The sequence below is a fragment of the Mytilus trossulus genome, chromosome 3 (assembly GCF_036588685.1).
Source record: "Mytilus trossulus isolate FHL-02 chromosome 3, PNRI_Mtr1.1.1.hap1, whole genome shotgun sequence".
In the NCBI taxonomy this organism is placed as follows: Eukaryota; Metazoa; Mollusca; class Bivalvia; order Mytilida; family Mytilidae; genus Mytilus; species Mytilus trossulus.
In genome coordinates, this window is record NC_086375.1 from 88,508,404 (window position 1) to 88,519,306 (window position 10,903).

The 10,903-nt window shown below is 30.4% G+C and overlaps 1 protein-coding gene across 1 annotated transcript in view; it reads right to left on the minus strand.

Moving 5' to 3' along the window:
- LOC134709825 (mu-type opioid receptor-like) overlaps window positions 1–8,874 on the minus strand; it is a 39,679-nt gene extending 30,805 nt beyond the window's left edge. Inside the window, exon 1 of the mRNA XM_063569961.1 lies at window positions 8,762–8,874. The gene's annotated coding sequence lies outside the window, so the exon portion shown is untranslated. The remainder of the gene's footprint in view (window positions 1–8,761) is intronic.
- Window positions 8,875–10,903: the final 2,029 nt, after the last annotated feature.

A 10,903-nucleotide genomic window follows, 5' to 3' on the forward strand; every position in this document is an offset into this window, starting at 1 on the left:
TCTTTAGTAATTTGTATGTGTTTTATACTAATCTGATAAGCAAAGCCCTTATTAACTCATTTTTAAATTGTAAATTCTGTTATCCTGTCACACGAATGTAACAAGTTAGAAAAAGGGATCAGCATTCGCACACAAGTTGAAATATTTAAACCCATAACTGGTCTTGTGTGCATATTACAAGAAAAAAGCATCGGGTCAATTTGTTTTTGATTGACTTTTGTATTTCCTTAATGTTTTGAGCTCTTCCTGGGTCGTTAAATGTTAAATGGTTTTAAATTTTGTAATCCCGAGGATTTAATTTACAACGGAATTGTTTTTTTCTAATTTCTGAAGAATAATATTGTACACCGTTTCCTTCTTATTAAACTTCTTAAGTCTATTTATTGCGATTTGATGTTTTGATGTGGATCCAATAGTTGTATTAATTTGAATAAGCAATTTACTTCACCAATTTTGTTTAATACTTTTTAAAAACTGTTTATGCTTAGAACCAATGTCAACATTGATAAACACATTTACATTATAATTGAGTTGTGGAGAAGCAAAAAGTCTATTAATTGTTTAACATCATTGGATTGTTTTTTAATGTAATTCTAAGACATGTATTTTACATTTCATTTCCTTGTATACCAACGTAAACAAATCAATTAAGAATTGCCGCTGTAGAATCAACATTTCTTCTGAAATACGACCCACTAAAGCCAGTTAAGTATTTTCCGTTTGACTATCTGATAATACATGTTTTACCTGATACCAATATTTGATGTCTCAATTAATTTCAATACTTAAAAGCTTTCATGTAGACCAATTATATTTCATCACAATTTCTGATAATTGACAAATATTGTAGAAGCAAATCTCACGCTGAAATGACTGTTTGTCCGTATTTCACCTTATCATCCACCAGGAAGTTTCGACATGTTTAATTGATGACTTTGTCACACGCAAACACTCGACATAGTGGTGAAGACCTAATATTTACTTCCTGTCTACAGTACTTTACCTCAGGGTGTAGTTTGGTTATGTGGATCCTTGGTTGGTTTGAAGTATCTTTCAGGTATACCTCGCTACTCATTTTATCGACAGTTTTGTACACATCCCTTTTATTCACACTGCATAATATCCTTTTTATCGCCGATAGCGTGTGATAATCGCCAAGAAAAGTAATGTCGCTTGGTACATTGCTATAACGTCGCGTTTTTCACGTTCATCAATGTTAACATTTATACGTCAGTGACTGTTTTGCTATAATCAACAAATTGTTTCAAATGAGTCTGAACTAAATCTGAAATATGGACAGCAAAATAGTTAAACTGTTCTAAAACCGCTGTTTCACCAAAGCAGGCAAAATAACCACTGCATTTATTTGCAATTTCGGTGAGTCTTTATTCATACAACTGCGCAAATATTGCAACGTACGCGGCAATGAGTTGTTTCTCAAGCTAAAATAACTATTTTCTATACAATAATAGTTATCAAAGGTACCAGGAATATAATTTAGTATGACCGACGCGCGTTTCGTCTACAAAAGACGCATCAGTGACGCTCATATCAAAATATTTATAAAGCTAAACAAATACAAAGTTAAAGAGCATTGAGGATCCAAAATTCCAAAAAGTTGTGCCATAAAACTGTATTACAATGTAGAGGAGAAATTAACCATAAAAAGAAACATAATCGATGTTTATTAAAACTGATTTCATCGACGCAGATATAAACACTCCCTAACATGATACTGGTATCTTCATATTCTTACCAATATTGTCAGTAAGGGTAAGGGAACGCGCATTCAGCTTCAAAAGGAGGAGGGCTATGAGTTTTTCATAATCAAATATTCTGATCCAATAGTCCATGAAAAAATAGTGTATCTTCAAGTTGATGACAAAAATAGTATTCTGAATCCAGATGTACCCTATACCTAAAAGTGGTAAAGAAGAACTCAACATAAATTATCTGACTCAGTCAAAACTCCTTCCTTTTGAAATTATATGATGGCTCCCTTACAACATTAACAATGCCACGTACAAATAGTTTATTTTCCTTCTGAAGAGGTTGATGCAATTTAACGACCGATAGTGAATCTCATATATATATATATGGGTTGACAATTCATTTCATTATAATAATGACTATACAATTGATCTTTTCTCATTTGGAGAAAAACAGAGGGAATCTTCTTTGAAAAAAACGGTAAATTCACCGAGGGAAAAATCACGCTAGTTTAATATAAGATTTTTAACTGCTAACATGTACCTTACATATTTTCCCTAGGTAACCTCAACAACATAGGCTTAAAACGTCATATGCATTACCATAATTCCTCTTTTTTCGATATATTTATTTTCTTTTTGATCAATTTAATTGAATTTTCGACTGATAAATGTTAGCAACTGATAAAGTCAATGAGATGTGTAGTATAACATTAATACTTAAATATCTTGAGCAAATATTAGAAATATTGAAGACTGATAAAAAAAGTAATAAATAAAATAATTGTTGACTTTTTATATCAGATGATACAGTGATAACCATAATCATAGATAAGACATTCACCCTCGACCGTTGTGCTCGTTATCATAAAAAATGTAATAATTGCATATCAACAGCTGATATCAAAGGTCAACAACAATTATTGTTGTATTATTACATGACTTTTTTATCCATTTCCATTATCTAGCATTTGTCCAAAAACTGTAATTTTATTGTTCTTTTATTTTAAAAACATCATCTGCTTTGGCTATGGCTTAACTTTTATAATTTGAAATATTTAAACTAAATAATATAAAAAGAACATAGAAAAAAAAACATTGAGAATCAGCACGACATTATTACCACGTTCTTGGTATTGCCAAGAAAACATATTTAGATAGTTTTACATTGTCTTATCGGGGCCTTTTATAGTTTACTATGCGATATGGGCTTTGTGTATTGTTGAAGGCCGAACGGTGACCTATGGTTGTTAATGTTTGTGTCATTTTGGTCTTTTGTGGAACTTGTCTCATTGGCAATCATACCACATCTTTTTTATCTATTCATTGTAACACTTTGGTGATCCTAATATCACATTCTCTTGATTTGACCTGCGTTCACTATGCCGTTTTTTAATGAATATTCCTTACATATATCGCCAATTACGCATTATTATTTGTAACAAAATCATGATAACATTCTTTAATCTATTCATAATTTTTAAGTCATGGAGTATCCATACCTATTCCTTTTACTCATTACAAAAAAAAACAATAACAAATATGCTCTTTAGCTTTTTTGGATTCGAGCGTCACTGATGAGTCTATTGTAGAACAAACGCGCGTCTGGCGTATACTAAATTTAGTCCTGGTATCTATACATGTATTTATATACATGTTTTTCGTTCATTCTGTATAACTAATATGTTTTGTCAAAACTGCAAATGTAAATACATGAACGACTCACACGAGACAAATAAAAAATGATGAACAAGAAACTGCTTACAATTAATTAATAAAGTTATTAGACTTATGCTTTGCTTTTCCAAAAAAAACTAAATTTGACAAATCGCCAAGCTGCTTTATAATTTTGGGTTGAATTCCAGTAAGAGAAAAGAAAGTGTTTCAGCAAAAAGGTTTCGTCGCTTATCAAATCTAAAAAAAAAGCACATATTCACATGCACATGTATTAGTTTCTTTTTTAGCATAACAAACATACATGTTCCTAACAAAACAGCGACGTTATCTATGGTCATTTTGTTTGAAGGAGATACAACTTAAGGTATAAAACTGTTACGTGATTTTTAAACGAAAATTTAATTGTTAACGAGGTAACGAGCGGGCGGGTGGAAAAACCTAGAACCAACACTCAATTCGAGTTTGCATCCGCATAGTGTATTGATAAATAATATATCCACACAATGTACACTCGAAACTGATGAACACCTTTTTGATACAAAGTTATATAAGAATCGTATCAGGTTAAAAAATGAACCTTTAATATTGTGTCTTTGTTTTGTTTTTTTAAGAAGGTCAAGTTTCCAGCAGCAACCTACTTAAATAGAAAGTAATATCAAATAAAAGCTTTCAAATAACAACCTCTCAATGTTGATACCTTTCTATGTTAAGAAAGGTAACAATTACAATGTACCTGTGTTGTCGTATAATTTTGATATCATATGTATTATCAAATCTAAGTCCAGGTCAACTGTAGTCATAGTATCAGATTTACAGTGGGATCAAACTTTTGGAAATCTATCTCGCAAAACGATACACACTTAAAACAATGTCTTTTACTTCATTTTGCATTTGAATTATCTAAAATTGAGAATGAAAATGGGGAATGTGTCAAAGAAACAACATCCCGACCATAGAGCAGACAACAACAGTATGAATTTTGTACAAACCCAGTACAAATTATAATTTCTACAAGATATCAGTGTTTTATAAACTGCTTAACACAAATGGGTGATGCAAGTTTTGTTTGACATATTTCTGTTATATTTTCTACATTATACAGTCTAATACTTAGCATTGATACAACAAACATTACAAGACCATAAAAAAAACTGTTTATGCATAAGAATATGATATAAGTTTATAAATACAATTGTAATTTAAACTGTTCATGGAATCATCAATTCCATGTTGAGGACAAAGAGAATAGCACTTAATGTAAGGTTGAAGTATATAAATTTGAACTTAAAACATTAAACTAATACATTTTTTAAGTTAAACCTTTATCGCCTGGTGCAACTGTATATGTCAAAAAACCTATAACTTGTACAAAAACCCTGTACAAATTATAATGTGTACAAAACATATATAAAGTGCAAGTGCAATATGTAATTTCATTTTGCATTCTTTGTGTATTTCTGTCTTTTGTTTTAGAATATTTGAAGATTTTCTCGTTAAATTGGGCCCTCAATTTGGTTCTTTTAAACTCTCCATGTATAAAACCAGGAAAACAATCGAAATTTTTAGAAAAATTTGATGTAGAAATAAAAAGAAAGACTGAATATAACAAAGCGGTTAGGAAGAATACCAGACAGAGAAATTCCTATTTATTTGTATATCCATTTACAGCAATAACCTCAGTATCTAAAACATAGTCTAGTTTGTAAGTAATAAAATTCCATTAGCATTAATTTATTTCCATTTAATTACTTAACTTCCATTAATGTATGTCCCTCTATAGGTTGCATCACCATATGATTTATGTTGGTTAATGTTCATACTTATTGACAAAACTGGGTGAAAATTACTTTGGTCAATGGCGTTAATTGATCAAATCATAGTGTATCAAATAAATAATCTGATCGGCTTATTGTCAGTCTATACAATCCATATAATTTCCGCATCTAACTTATCGGTCTGAAAGACAAAGTATATATTTATATAGTTAATCTTCTGAGCTTAGACATGCAAATGTGTCAAAGATAATGGTGGCGTAATAGTTCCGTACAAGCTGTATGCCCCCTATTTTTAGATGATCCATATGTAATAAAAAAGATCATTGACAAATAAAAGCTAAACAGAATTAAGGTTCAGTATATCAATGGTTAAAGAAAGTCTTTAGAATGTATGCAGACTTCTTATTCATTAACACTTAGAGAGAGAGATAGAAGAATGACTAGTCAGAAGTAAATACTCATTGAACAAGATACATTAATTTTGCAGTACATTGTAGTTAGCTTCCGTTATCTGTAATGAAACATATAAAGTTAATTAACTTTCGTTGTTTTAATGGAAATAATACATTCAAACAAGTCACTACAATTTGCGTTTTAATTCTTTGTAAATCAAATTGTAATTGTCAACAGAATCAACAAAAAGAACTCCTTTTATTGGAAATAGAACTGAAATAGACCTTTTTACAATTTAATTTATAACCGTCGTTCATACTTGACTCATTGAACATACACTTAAACTTACATTACAATCTCGTAATAACGACGAAAGATTAACAAAACAGTCGCCACCATGTTTTTTTTATTCTTATCTTTCACAACCACATTATAACACCTTCCATTAATACAGAGTCATAAGACATGTAGATGTAAAAATTAAGTTTTTCTTTTAATTTGTCGTTTGAATTTTGTATTGTTTACATGACAAAGAAGATGTGGCGTGATTACCAATGATACAACTCATGACAAGAGACCAAATGACACAGAAATTAGCAACTATGAGTATTCGTACGGCAAATGAAACATGGTTTCCTCATCTTCATTCTTATAAGTATTTTAGTGTTTTTTGAATGGAAGATAACATGAGCTTTCGGTGGAAACAGTCATAAAAAGGGTACTTACAAAAGATCACCACACGTTTTAAATGTATCACTCAAAAATGTTTTTATACTTAAGGTTTTTTTGTTATTTTGCTGTACAATGTAAATATATTTACGTCAAAATAATCAGACGCTTAGTTAAAAATTGACCATTCTGTTCTTGTTAGATTGGCATTTATTGACAGCTGATATCGACTTGTATCACTTTTAATTAAAACATTAATTATTGATATTAACTTCCAATGTTCGAACGTAAAGACAAGTCTTTTTATGACATTGGATTGATCCAAAGGCAGCCAATCAAATTGCTTTTATCATAGGGTTCTGTTAAAAACTCAAATGGTCAACTGGAAAAGCGGACATTGTATATGGAATACATTTGGTGAATAGTTAATTCCCATGGTTAATGTTTTTTTTTCGAGAAAAAAAAATTGATTGAAGTAAGCAGCTATTTTGTTGTACATATCTATGACTTAATATTAATTCAATATGTAAAATCATTGTTTTTCATATAATGACCAAGTGAGTTTAAGGAATTCAAAAAATGACAGAAAATGCTAATCCAAACCAGAAGTATTTGACAAACTTATAAACCCAATATTTGCGAATTAACATATAAATCATTACAAAGCAGGATTCGATTTATTTTAACACTTACACTTATAACAATCTACCGGCCTAACGTGTTGACTAAATGTTACACGTGTAGTTATTAAGTCTTTCAAAGCATGGCAGTGATGGGCGTTCGTATGACAAGAAAAAACACACAAAGCAAAGCCTGAGTTGAAAAGAGATTACAATTTATTAACCCGTTTTTCGAGAGTTTTCCACTTTTTGCAAGTAAAAGAAGCATGGCAACAGATCTGTGGAAAGACAATTTTAACATAAGTCTTGTTTCTATCTATCATACCATCAATTATTAGCGGCAGTCCAAAATTTCCCGCCCTTTATTATTGAAAACAGTGCAATCAAATCGTAGTATTAATGCATACATGACTACGATATTTATAGTTACTAGCCTTAGTTCCAAAGCCATAAAATCATATTGTAAGCCATTGTCATATCAAAAATTAGCGTGCCATCTTTGAAATATAAAACTGCAATATTAATAAGGGGCGAAAGATACCAGAGAGACATTCAAACTCATAAATCGAAAACAAATTGACAACGCCCTGACTTAAAAAAATATACAAAGAGACAAATTCACAAAAACACAACATAGACAAATAAAGACATATAACGTATATATCATTCTGCTGTGTTTGCTCGTCAAGAAGGGATAGTTTATTACTTTAATTTGACCGTTTTTATGCTTTGCTTTAGATCAATGCTTCGATCAATTTTTTTTTTAACACAACGGAAAAGTATCAATATGATATTTAAGTGCTCGTCACCACAGCTGTTAAAACAATATATTTGCGCAAGGTTTTATCAATTACAATTATGTAGAACATTTATTACAATGTTATATTATGGCTATGTTGCATCAGATTACAAATAGTGAAAGATAAAAAAAATGTAATCACACTAAATTCTGTATCAAATACACAAGTAAGCAAAATCACTTTACAAAAGTTTGGTTACGTTTGGTATGTTATCTGGTAAAATTTGGGGATCTAGGTAGTAGAGGATGGATAAAACTAATACATAGAAAGAAGCAAGGGTTTCAAGAGACCGAACTGCCATTGTTTCGTCATATGAGGTAAAATCGAAATCAAGCACCAAAAACCTTTACTACAAAGAACGTCAAATAATTGATATCAAATACATTTTTCTACAAAACTGTTTGATTTAGGCATACAAGATGTAATTCGTCCACCATGGGAAGTAATCATAAATATATTATTAGGTATGGTGATCTTCCAGAAAATTAAAGCAAGCTTTTAAATTTTTATTTTTTATCACTTTTTCCTTGTTCTATTTGTTTAATAAGTCATCGTGTTAATTGTCGGTAGCTAGTAGAAAGTCTTTATGATTAAAAATGGAATGTTATTAAGCTCCTTTAAAACAATAAATCTTAGAATGGAAATGTGTCAAAGATACAAAAACTAGAATGAAAAGCAGAAAACTAGACTACCAATTGTTAATAGATTTGCATTGATGTAACCATATGAGTAGTTCTAAATAGAGTATATAACCCAAAGAGTACAACTAATTAATTAAAACTCAAAGTAATTCGATATCTAATTGTTTCAAACTGTGTAATTTTTATATATACATTTTATCGCAGTCATCTTTTTTTTAAATTTTTTTTGGAAAATAATATGCAGTCAATCTCAGTAAAATAAAAACATAACATTCTCTTCAAAAGAGTGGTTTCTTTTCATGAACACACGATAATTAACCTAGTGTTTCTCTGTTGAGGAGATGGTGTTCGGTTTCAACCGTTTGTTCTGATGCAATCGAGATTAATATTTTTTTTATGAATAACTAAAATAGATTCCAACATAACAATCAAAAAATAAAAAATACAATCACAAAGTATTACTAAGTTTTATCTTACCTCTAAGTGTAAAATATCCTCGTATACAATTCTAATATTATACTCATCCGTATTTTAAGATGTTGAAGTTAACACTGATAATACGTGTTTGTTTAAATCTTTATGAATATAGAGAAATCCTGTAAAATAATGGTTTTACGCATAGTATATCCCTCATTTACTTGGCTTTATTTCTATTTTGATTGGTTTGTTCAAATAATCAATATAATATTATGATTGTAGTTATTATCATGAACGGTATAGGTTGATCGTGAAATTATTGTCATTTGATTTGATTGTACTGGCTGTCTGACCTCCTGTCATTATCTAATGTTGCGGCACATAAACCTAGGCACAAAATGTATGTAACACACAGTAGGGTCAGATCTGACTGTCTGACCTCCTGTCATTATCTAATGTGGCGGCACATAAACCTAGGCACAAAATGTATGTAAAACACAGTAGGGTCAGATGCATAAGTATATTAGATACGAATGAACTACTAAATGATATAGAATTAATTAGTGGGCAACACACTATCCCATTTTGGTATTAAACCACAGCTATATATATGTGTTGTACTTCAAAAATAAAATTAAATGCATCATTAATTTAAATGTTTATGTCTTTGTTTGATATCACTTGATACGTACAAGCCATCAATACAACAAAACAACAGAAACAAAACTTCTATGTCTTTTGTGACTGAAAATAAAATAAAACAAAATGGAGTTATTGATTCAAAAAGCATTCAAGGTACACTGGATACATTGCTGCTTTGTGAAACGCACAAAAACTGACAAAGTTGTGAACGTAATGTCATACTTGATTATATGGAATAGTAAAAGTGTTACTGTAGCAAATAATGTCAACGCTTTCATCAATAGATGAACTGCATTTAAATCAGATCAACAAAATAACAAAAATAAAATAAAATTCTATGGACTAAATTATGCGATAAACTAGCAAGATATGATTATGTTGTTGTTCCAGGTTTAAAAAATGGGGAAATAAAGAGTATGCCAGGTAAGACATATCTTTTGCCCCAAAAAGTAGGTTTTAACAAAGTTGTTCAATTGTTAACTTTAAGTTATATATTGGAAAAAAACATACTTTTGTTACATACATATCGGCTGTTTTTGATTATTTAATGGACATGCCACAGGTACTAGCTTAATTATTGCATGGAAAAATACTGATATCTTTGCAACTTACAAATTGTTGCTAATTTGAAGTCGATTTTTGTCTAAAATGGAAGTGACCACATTTGTGTTCATTTTTTATATTTAAATAAATATATATGTTTTATCTTATAATAATAAATATAATTGTTGAGAGTGAACAGGTATGCGTAAAAAAACGTTAAAGGGCATATGTGATAGATTTTGCATATTTAAGCTTGAATTTGAACGTTTTTGATAACCAAGTCAGTCCAAATCTTTTCAAATAACAAATTGTATCAAATGCAGTGAACTCTTAAGTATTTACAAACATTTCAAACATGTGCTTCGAAGTTTATACCTAATTTTTGTTTTTATAATTGACCTATCGACAAAGGAATCATACCTTTAGCTGCGACCAATAGATAAAAGATGGACCAAAGATACCAAAGGGACAGTCAAACTCGTAAATCCAAAACAAACTGACAACGCCATGGCTAAAAATGAAAAAGACAAACAGAAAAACAATAGTACACATACATGACACAACATAGAAAACTAAAGAATAAACAACACGAACCCCACCAAAAACTAGGGGTGATCTCAGGTGCCCCGGAAGGGTAAGCAGATCCTGAAATTATGAGATAATGCTCTAACGAATATTTCCTGTATTTTTATTACAAATATATTGCGTGCACAGTGATTTGCATTGAACAACGCGTTTAAAGCATTTCAATATTAACAATTGAATGCCAACATCGTGTTAATATAGTATATCAAGTCTAAACCTTGTCCTTACATGGTTCACATCTTTGGAATTGCAATTTTGACGATATCGTGTTCCTAGGGTATACATATAAGAGTCTACAATCTTGAAATAGCGTTATTAGCTGAACAATGGTAAAGCTTCGTCTTTGAATGTATACATAATCTACACCTTACCGTTTATTTTGCCAACAGCGCAAATACAGGCCAATGTTAACGACCTTGGAAATAAGTGTTG